The 10,631-nt window shown below is 43.7% G+C and overlaps 1 protein-coding gene across 1 annotated transcript in view; it reads left to right on the top strand.

Annotated features, from left to right (window-relative positions):
• The window catches only part of GTF2F2 (general transcription factor IIF subunit 2), a 155,073-nt gene that overhangs the window by 3,926 nt on the left and 140,516 nt on the right, over positions 1-10,631 (top strand). The window lies entirely within an intron of this gene.

Genomic DNA, 10,631 nt, shown 5'->3' with positions numbered 1-10,631 from the left:
GAACCCGCGTCCCGTGCATCGGCAGGCGGACTCTCAACCACTGCGCCACCAGGGAAGCCCTCTGAGAGTTTTAAGTAGGAAAAAAGTTGTCAGGTGGGAACAGGGAAGACTTTGGGGAAGGTGACATTTAAGAAGAGCCTATGGAGTTGATTAGTTAGAAAAGACTTCCCAGCAGGGCTGGTGAGTGTGTTCAGGAAAAGGCAAATACAGTGGAAGATTGTGTACCAGAATATCCACTACCTGTAACTGTTCTGGCCTAATGAAATGCCATTTCTGGAGTTTTGAATATCTTAAATCTACAAGAGAATGATGATCTAAATAAGTTTTGATAGATAATAGACATGATTGGATTTAACTTCACAATAGATGTCACCTGCTAAAAAACATAAACAGCTGCAGTTTTTACCTGGTCAGGGAGCTAGTCCCTTGTAGTTTGCATTGCCCCATTTCTGTTGCTTAGTCTGTGTCACTGTTAGGTTGCCAGCTGGTCACACTACTACTACACACCCGGTACCAAATCAGGATCTAAAAATGATATTTAAAAAAATTTTAGCATAGTTCTTTTGTTTGGCTTCCAATATTTATTTAAAATTTATTTATTTATTTTTGTCTGCATTGGGTCTTCGTTGCCGCATGCAGGCTTTTCTCTGGTTGCGGCAAGTGGGGGCTACTCTTCTTTGCGGGGTGAGGGCTTCTTGTTGCGGAGTGCGGGCTCTAGGCATGCAGGCTGCTGTAGTGTGGCACGTGGGCTTAGTAATTGTGGCTCATTGGCTCTAGAGCACAGGCTCAGTAGTTGTGGCGCACGGGCTTTGTTCCTCCGCGGCATGTGGGATCTTCCCAGACCAGGGCTCCAACCCGCGTCCCCTGCATTGGCAGGTGGATTCTTAATCACTGCGCCACCAGGGAAGCCCGGCTTCCAACATTTAGACTTCTGGAAAAAAATCATCTTATCTAGTTAAGATTGGCAGGAGGGTAGGGTACCTGATGGGGAAGAGGGGGAGATAAAGCTGTCAGGGTTTTTAGGAGTGGTGGGGTTTTTGTAAGTAATGAATATCATACTGGAGCTTGAATTATAAGAAATGTTATCTTTTGAGGGAAATGTGGAGGTATTGACAAGCGCTGCAATGGGTCCAACGAACAGCTTCCTAGCCAGCAAACAGGTGTGTTTCAAGCCCCATCAGCCTTCCTCTTATAAGCATTTTGATTGATACTTGTTGGAGGGGAGGGTCAGAACAGGAGAGATGGACACCATCCCCTGTGAATATTGGGTCCTCCATTCAACAGTTCAAATGCCGCCAAGCTCAACTTTTATTTTTTCACAGACAGTTAAACAGTTGGACATTGGCAGCTAGAGAGAAAGCTATGTACCAGGGAGAGATGAAACCGGAATGGGTGATACCCCGAAGTCTTGCAGGAGAAAAAGGAACTTATATTTATAATGTACCAAGTATTTTACCCAGCAAACCTGTGTAGTTACTAATTATATTTTTCAGATGATAAAATTGAGGCTTAGGGAGGTTAATTATCTTGCTCAAGCACGGAACAGTAATTCAAATTTAGGTCTGTTTGGCTACAAAGCTTATGCCAGGAATAGGAAATATCTTTTTTTCCCCTTGGTTCTCTTTAATGAATCATCTCCCTGGAGACCAGAGGTGAGGTGGGGGACTTTGTTTTTTGTTTTTGTTTTTTTACGGTACGCGGGCCTCTCACTGTGGTGCCCCCTCCCGTTGTGGAGCACAGGCTCCGGAAGCGCAGGCTCAGCGGCCATTCACGGGCCCAGGTGAGGTGGGGGACTTTGTTTTTTGTTTTTGTTTTTTTACGGTACGCGGGCCTCTCACTGTGGTGGCCCCTCCCGTTGTGGAGCACAGGCTCCGGAAGCGCAGGCTCAGCGGCCATGGCTCACGGGCCCAGCCTCTCTGCGGCATGTGGGATCTTCCCGGACCGGTGCACGAACCCGTGTCCCCTGCATCAGCAGGCGGACTCTCAACCACTGCGCCACCAGGGAAGCCCTGGGACTTTGTTTTTATGGCCTTGGTCTTGTCAGCTCCATATGTTGACCTTTAAGAAAACGTGTGAGTAGAAGCTGCCTGTCATAGGTTGGGTTCCCAGGGAAGCTGGTTCTGAGGAGATGGTTAGCATGCAGAGGTTTGTTATGGAGTGCTCCTGGGATCATCACCTGTGGAAGGAAGAGGACTTACGCAGGATTGGGCACAGGGTGGTTTGCCCCAGGAACAGTGGGCAATCGTGGCCAAAGGGCCTGTCTTCAGTGGAGGCAATTCCACGGAGAGCTAACAGCTGAGGGCTCTCTGTGGTCACTCCCAGCAGCTAGGGGAATAAGGCCTTCAGTCCTAAACGAGGAAAAGGGTGTCACATCAGTGTCTAATACAGTGTCCAATACTCTGGGAGAAACAGGGCTTTGGAGACTAGTAGTTGGGGAGCTAGGTATTTGATGACGCAAAGTTGGCAAACAAGCTTAGGGGAGTAACTACTGTATATATCACCTTAGCACCTTGGCTTCAAAGGCACTAGTGACCTTAAAATTGACCTGTAGCTTGAGCAAGCGGATTGATTCATCCAACAAGCTTTCAGTGATCGCCAGTCATTGTTCTGGGCTCTGAGTATGTTATGGTGAGCAAGAACAGACAGGCCTGGGCTCTCTAAACTCGGATCTGTAGTCTGTGCTGGAGAGAGACATCAGTCAAGTCCTAATGAAGACAGTTCCAGACAGAAAAGGGCACTGAAGCAAGGAGTGCTGTTCTGTGAGTGTGAATAGCAAAGGAACTTGACTTAGTCTGGGAGGTCAAGGGAGTTTTCCTGAGGAAATAATGCTTAAGTGAGTCATTTTCTGGTCTTGGGAAATCTGAGAAAACATCCCTGTACCCATTATCTTGTCTTCGTCTCATTTTCTTTAATGAATGTGTAGACAGTGGAAACAACACAGGTATCTCACAAGTGACATGTTGACAAGAGTGTTTTGCGGAAATTTACTAAGAATAGAATTCAGGTGTTCTCATCCAGAAACAAAGGTAATTATGTGAGGAGACGATATGTTAATTAGCTTGACTAGCGTAATCATTTCACTGCATATATCAAATCATCATGTTGTACACCTTAAAAATAAAATATAATGTTTTAATTAAAAATATCAGCTGTCCAGGGGCTTCCCTGGAGGCGCAATGGATAAGAATCTGCCTACCACTGCAGGGGACACAGGTTCCATCCCTGGTCTGGGAAGATCCTACATGCCATGGAGCAGCTAAGCCCGGACACCACAACTACTGAGCCTGCGCTCTAGAGCCTGCGTGCCGCAACTACTGACCATGAGCCTAGGGCAACAAGAGAAGCCACCACAAGGAGAAGCCCGCACACCGCAACAGAGAGCAGCCCCCGCTCGCCACAACCAGAGAAAGCCTGCCTGCAGCAACGAAGACCCAACGCGGCCAAAAATAAATAAAATTAATCTTAAAAATAAAATTAAAATAACTAAAAATAAAAATATCAGCTGTCCAAAAAAAGTATTTTGGAGCCTTGGAACCATATATACCGTTATTTTTCCTTTTCCTTCTACCTCTTTTTTCACAACTTAATGGGCTGGGACTTCTGGGAAGCCCATTTCCGTAAGCTCTTGGTGTAGAAAGTTATATATGATTGACATAGTATCCTCATTGTATTCTATTTTTCATTACAAGGGTATAATATTTTGGCAACCTTTTAAATTAAATAAGCTGGTAGGCTTACCTGGGAACTTACTTTTTTCTTTTTTTTTTTGGCCACATTGCACGCAGCATGCCAGATCTTAGTTCCCTGACCAGGGACTGAACCCGTGCCCCCTGCAGTTGGAAGCGCAGAGTCTTAACCACCGGACCACCAGGGAAGTTCCATGGGAACTTACAGTTTTATTATAATAATGATGACAATGCAGTATGAGTTCCAAACTTGTTTTTATCAATTAACTTCTGGGACGGATTCTTCTTTTTAGTTGGCAGTTGCTCGTATTAGATACAATTGTTGTACTGGATTTGATTCTTAAATTTGTTTTAGTGTATGATATATACTTACTTCACTTAGAACTATTGTCTTGTTGTTTGGTGGCCTAAATTGTAGTCTCCAGCAGTTTGATCATAGAATCTTCTGACCTGGTTAATGTATTGAAGAACAGTGGTCTCATCAAGAGCTCCAGAACATTCTTTTTTTTTTAATTAATTTATTTATTTTTGGCTGTGTTGGGTCTCCGTTGCTGCACGCAGGCTTTCTCTAGTTGTGGCGAGCGGGGGCTACTCTTCATTGTGGTGCACGGGCTTCTCACTGTGGTGGCTTCTCTTGTTGTGGAGCACAGGCTGTAGGCACACAGGCTTCAGTAGTTGTGGCTCACAGGCTCTAGAGTGCAGGCTCAGTAGTTGTGGTGCACGGGCTTAGTTGCTCCGTGGCATGTGGGATCTTCCTGGACCAGGGATTGAACCCGTGTCCCCTGCATTGGCAGGCGAATTCTTAACCACTGCGCCACCAGGGAAGCCTCAAGAGCTCCAGAACATTCTTGTCTTCCCTTTATCTTAATAACGTTTCAGGGAACCAGCAATGAGGGGACAGTGGCAGGTTGGGAAATGCTCCACTCTACTATTGGTGTTTTCCTCTCTTCCCCCTTATTTTAAGGTAGATCTCTGAACTAAGGTTTCCCTTTGAGAATGCAGTGAGATTTATTAAAATTAAATTCTGTATCCTGGATTTATCCTAATAACACAATCATTGTCATTACACTAACATTTCTTCAACAATATCCAGTCATTAAAATAATAACTGTTCCTTCTGTGTGCCAGGCTATTCTAGATGCTAGGGATGTGGCAGTAAACAAAACACACAAAATATCTACCTTGTGCAGATTGCATTCTAATGGGGAGGGAGAATGGACAATAAACAGATATGTATATAGCAGGTGATAAGTGCTCTGAAGAAAAACAAATCAGGGTAAAAGGTGTAGAAGGTAGCTGGGGATGCTATTTTAATAACGTGGGGAAGGGCCTCACTGATAAGGTGGGCCTTGAGCAGAGACCTGAAGGAAGTTATGGGGATGCCCTTCAGATATCTGGAGGAAGAGCATTCCAGACAGAAGTAACAACGAATCAAAGTAACAAAGTCCTTCGGATGGGATGGTGTTGGGAATGTTCACAGATCTGTGTGATTAGAGTCAAGTGAGTGAAGGCAGTAGGAGGGTCATGAATCCATAGATCCATGAGGCCATGGATTGCAGAGGGCTGAATCATCTAAGACATTATAGAGGATTTTTACAATGAGTGGCGTGGGAAGCGAGTAGCCATAGAGAGGCAGCTTGGCCTCCTGATTGTGGAGCTAGACTGCCTACGTTAGAATCCTGGCTTCCCACCGCTAGTAATTGTGAGACTTTGGACAAATGATAACTTTTTGGTGCCTTAGTTTCTTCATCTGCGAAATGGAATAATAATAGAGTTGTTATGAGGAATAAGTGAAGTAAAATTCTGAAGTGCTTAGAAAAGTACCTGGCACATGTTAAGCACTATGTAGATGTCTGTTAAATAAATTGAAAGGCTTTGAGCAGAACAGTATCATCTGACTTTGGTTTTAATATGGTCATTCTGGCTGCTGTATTGAGACTAAAGTGTACATGGACAAGAGTGGAAGCAAGGGAATCAGGAGGCTATTACAGTAAGAGATGGCTATTACAAGAGATGATGGTGACTGGGATTAGGCTGGTAACCCTGGAATTGGTGAGAAGGACGTGGAGTCCGGATATAATTTGAAGGTGTTGCTGACAGGCTATGTCAGTTAATTGGATGTGGAATGTGAGAAAAAAGGAGCTATTCAGGGTTAACTCCAGTTTCAGACTGAGTGCCTGGAAGGACGGAGTCGACTTTTACTGAGATAGGAAAATTGCAGGAGGAACAGGTTTATGAGGGAGAAATAAGAGTTCTGGTGTGGATATTTTGAGTTTGAAATGTCTAGTGAATATTCAGATGGAGAGTTTGAGTAGGCAGTTGGATATATAAGTTGGGATTTGGAGGGGAGAGCTATAAATTTGGGAGTTGTCATTATACAGAAGGTATTTAAAGTCAAGAGATTGGATGAGATTACATAAGATTGAGTGTGGATAGAGAAGAGGAAAGGTCTGAGGACTGAAATCAGGGCCCTCTGAGGTTAAAAGGTCAGGAAGATGAGAATCTAGATGTGTGGAGACCAAAAAAGGAGAGTCCAGAGAAGTAGGAGGAAAATCAAGAGAGATTGGAGTGACTTGAAGCCAAGTAAAGAAAGTGTTTGAAGGAGGAGGAAACAGTAAGTTCTCAAATATTGTTGATAGGTCTGCAAGACGAGGACTAAACATTGGCTTGGCGATATGGCGAGCTTTTGTAACCATGGGAACCAGTTCAGCAGAGTAGTAGAGGGGAAGCCTGTCTAGAGCAGAGCAAAGTGGCAGAGGAGGAACTGTAGGCAGCCAGCAGAGACGGCTCTGCAAAGAGCTTTGCTGTAGAGAGGCAGAGACACAGGACAGTGGGTGCAAAGAATTATAGAGCCTGCCCTTAACAGGTGTGTGATCATGAATTACTTTGCTAACCTCCCTGTGCCTCAGTTTCCTCATTTGTAAAATGGAGACAATAAAAGGATTGTGTGAGAGTTAAATGGTTAATATATTTAAAACATTTAAAAGAGTGCTTGTCACTTAATGCATTAGTTATCTATTGCTATATAACATTATCACCACAGGCTTAGTAGCTTAAAATAGTGTGCATTTATTATTTCATAGTTTCTGTGGATCAGGAGTCCTGGTGTGGCTGAGCTGGGTCCTCTGCTTCAGAGTCTCTCACAGGATGCAGTCAAGGTGTCAGCCAGGGCTGGACTCTCAGCTGAAGCTGTGCCTGTGGAAAGATTGTTTCCAAGGTTCCGTGGCTGGCAGAATTCAGTTCCTCTAAGGTTGTGGGACCGAGGGCCTAAATTCCTAGCTGACTGTTGGCTGGAGCCTGCCCTTAGTTTCCTGCCACATGGGCTTCGAAGCAAGACAGAAATCACAATCTGATGTAACCTAATCACAGAAGTAACATCCCATCCATCACCTTTGCCATATTGCATTGACCAGAAGGAAGTCACAGGTCCTGTTCTCACCCAGGGAGAGGCAGTTACCCAAGGGTGCGAATATCAGGAGGTGGGGATCATTGGGGGCCATCTTAGAGTCTTCTGCCACATTTAGTAAGAGCTCTGAGTGTTAGCTATCACCATCATCATTGTTACTGTGATGGGGGAATGATTACGTAAAGGGAGTGGAGGAAAGGGTAGAATTGAAAGAAAGATGTCCTTGATTAGACTACAGGGAAAAATACAGTGCACACCTGGAGGGATTGGCCATGCATAGTTCATCTGTTAAAAGGGGAAAGCAGAGTAAAAGCCCCACCTGTGGCTAAGCGGTAGATTGATTGATTGACTGATTGATTGATTTTTTGGCCGAGGGGTATGGCATGCAGGATCTTAGTTCTCAAGGCATGTGGGGTCGAACCCGCGCCCCCTGCAGTGGAATCTCGGAGACTCAACCACTGGACTGCCAGGGAAGTCCTAAGAGGTAGATTTGGAAGTATCCTTCTGATTGTTCGTCTTTCCTCAGTGGAAGAGGAAGGAGGAAGTGTTACATATTTGAGGAGTGAAGAGAACATGTGACCTGTCTGCAGTGGCTTTCCCACTGCAGGTGAGAATTGACCAGGGAGAGGGCGTTAAATTGCCTGGCATCTTGAAGGGCTTACTTGATGTTAGTAGCCATGTATTTCAAGGGAGACTGTTGAGCATGATTGTTTTTCTTCAGCTGCTCAGGTGCAAGTGTGGAGTAAGAATAGCACGATCAAATAAAACAATAAATAGATAAATTAATTCATAAAATAAGTAGTAGTATATCTTGGCTTTAATCAGGATTAGGTTCTGCCAGGCCAGTATGATGGAGGGAGTTAGGGGCAAGAGAATGGTTATAATGATGGGTTGTGAAATGTAGCTCCGTTAAAGAGAGGCGTGAGGGCATTATCAGACAGGTACAGTGTACAGATGTAGAGTCTATGATTTGAGGTATGGAAGAATTGTTGGAGTCGAAGTACTGAGAAAAGGGCCAGGAAGTTAGGAGGTGGTGGTCAGAATTGTTCCTTGAAATACAGTTTGCGGAAAGGGGTACTGTTACTGATAACGAGAAAGTCTAACAGTATCTAAATGTAGGGCTCATTTGAATCAGTAACTTGGAATATGATGAAGAAAAGCCACCATCTTTCCCCTAAAGACTTTGTTAGGGAATACAGCTTGTGCTGCTTGGTAGAGTAGGCTGCTATCTGTAGAACATAATTTCTCTTTGTGTTAGAGTAATTGACAAGAAGGTTCCCTGCGGCTAAAAATCAAAGACAAGCAAGAAGCAAAGGCTCACTTGTTAGGCAGTATTTCAAGATTGAGGCCATGAGGTAACAATTTACATAGTTCAAGGATTCAGGGTTTTATTTGATGTTGTAACAGTATTCATCCAGATCAGTTTCAGATCTGGTATTTAGTTCTGACAGGTAATGTTGACATTTGCTTCTTTGACTAACCAGTATCCTCTTGCTCTGACACTGTAACAGCACTTACTTAGTGCTCCCTCTTCAGTCTGTGTGATTCTAATGGCGTTGACTGTCCCTCACCAGAGGTGTCATTGACTCAACGCTGACAGTGCAAGGATCTCATCTGTGGGTTCAATAATAGGCCCAAGGAAGGACACATGACCTAGTCAGAGCCGCGAGAGACAATTACAGTTTTGCTGGGGATTTGGGGAAGGAGAACTCTTGCTCTTCAGGAGCGGCTTCAGCCATCTTGCTACACAAGGGGGAAGGCTGTCAAAGAAGTGAGTCAGTGTGGTGAGAAGAGATGAGAGATGGTGAAAGAGGCCTGGTTACATCATTTGAGCCCTTAATCAAGCCACTTTAAAACTACCTCTGGAATTTTTAGTTACTTTTGCCAATAAATCCTCTGTATGCCTGAGTGGGTTTTCTTCTCATCTGTAATCAAAGGAGACCTAATAGGTAGATACAGTTAGCAGAAGGAGTTTGCCAAATCCTCTAAGCATGCATGAATAAGTGGAGTGCAGTGTAGTTGAAACTTTAAGACGTGGAATCTTCAAAACCCCTTTTCCTTTAGGATCTTTTACATACTCTTATTTAGTTGTATAACAAAGAGAGCATCTGACCAATCTGGAGTCCTCTTGTGACTGATACTAGCTAACCATGTTATTTCAACCCCCTGAGCCTCGGTTTTCTTATCTATAGAATGAGGAGAGCGGTAGCAATTTTGCAGGGTGATTGGGAGGATTAAATGGCATAGTGGGTGTAAAATGTGTAGCCCTGTACCTGACACTGTTGGCTCCCTTCCCTTTCATCTTTTCTAGCATATTGTCTGACACAGTAGTTGTTCAGTATATTTCAGTGTAAAGAATGAACAAATACCATTAGGATCTTCTTTTATTCTTGAATTTTTACTATATCCAGAGCACTGCTGTTTGTTTGACTAATGGTCAAGTGGTTCTTTTTGCAAAAGAAATTGTGCTAGATAGATTTTTTTTTTCCTTTCCAGCCTTGGGAGGTCTCTCTGACTCAGTGACACATTCATGTTCGTGTTATCATTCCAGGATTTCTGTGGGAAATAATAATGACACCTGACACTCACTGAGTGCTTGTTTGTGTGAGGCATTATGCTTCATACTTTATATGTACATATAAAGTATGAAGCATACCTTAAAAGTATGTACTGATTCCCGAGTTCAAACTACTTGTTAGAAGAAATGAGATAAGGTCCATAGTAGACATTCAGCATATATTCCCTTAATCTTTTTGAGAATTAAAACCCTTCTGATTACATATATCTAATTTCAGACACAACACAGTTAAGAACATAGATGCTGGAACCACACTGCCTGGATTTGAATCCTGGCTCCTCATTTGCTAATTATATACCCTTGGCTAAATTTTATAATCCCTGTGTGCTCCAAATTCATAATCTGGAAAATGGGGATATTCCTTGGTGGTGCAGTGGTTAGGAATCCGCCTCCCAATGCAGGGGACACGGGTTCGAGCCCTGGTCCGGGAAGATTCCACATGCCATGGAGCAACTAAGCCCGTGCGCCACAACGACTGAGCCTGTGCTCTAGAGCTCACGAGCCACAACTGCTGAAGCCAGCACGCCTAGAGCCTGTGCTCCGCAACAAGAAGCCACCGTAATGAGAAGCCCGCGCACTGCAAAGAAGAGTAGCCCCCGCTCACCGCAACTAGAGAAAGCCCACATGCAGCAATGAAGACCCAACGCAGCCAAAAATAAAATTAATTAATTAATTAAAAAAAAATTCCGTGTATAGATGTGAGGTATAAATGTATGAAAAGTGCATATAAGTGTCAGGAAAGTACTATTATATAACTGCTAGCTGTTATATTGAATAATTTCTTTTATTTCAGCAGATCCTTCATCATATTGGTCAGAGTTAAAATCTTATACATAATAAATATATGTAAAATATATAAAAATATAAAATATGACTTTTGAATCATCTTAAGCTCAGTAGTGTCTCTAAATAATATCATGTCAGGGCTTCCCTGGTGGTGCAGTGGTAGAGAGTCCGCCTG

The sequence above is a fragment of the Lipotes vexillifer genome, unplaced genomic scaffold (genome assembly GCF_000442215.2).
Source record: "Lipotes vexillifer unplaced genomic scaffold, Lipotes_vexillifer_v1.1 scaffold384, whole genome shotgun sequence".
Classification (NCBI taxonomy): Eukaryota; Metazoa; Chordata; class Mammalia; order Artiodactyla; family Lipotidae; genus Lipotes; species Lipotes vexillifer.
The sequence above is the reverse complement of the archived record's forward strand: the minus strand, read 5'-3'. Positions and strand labels throughout refer to the sequence as shown.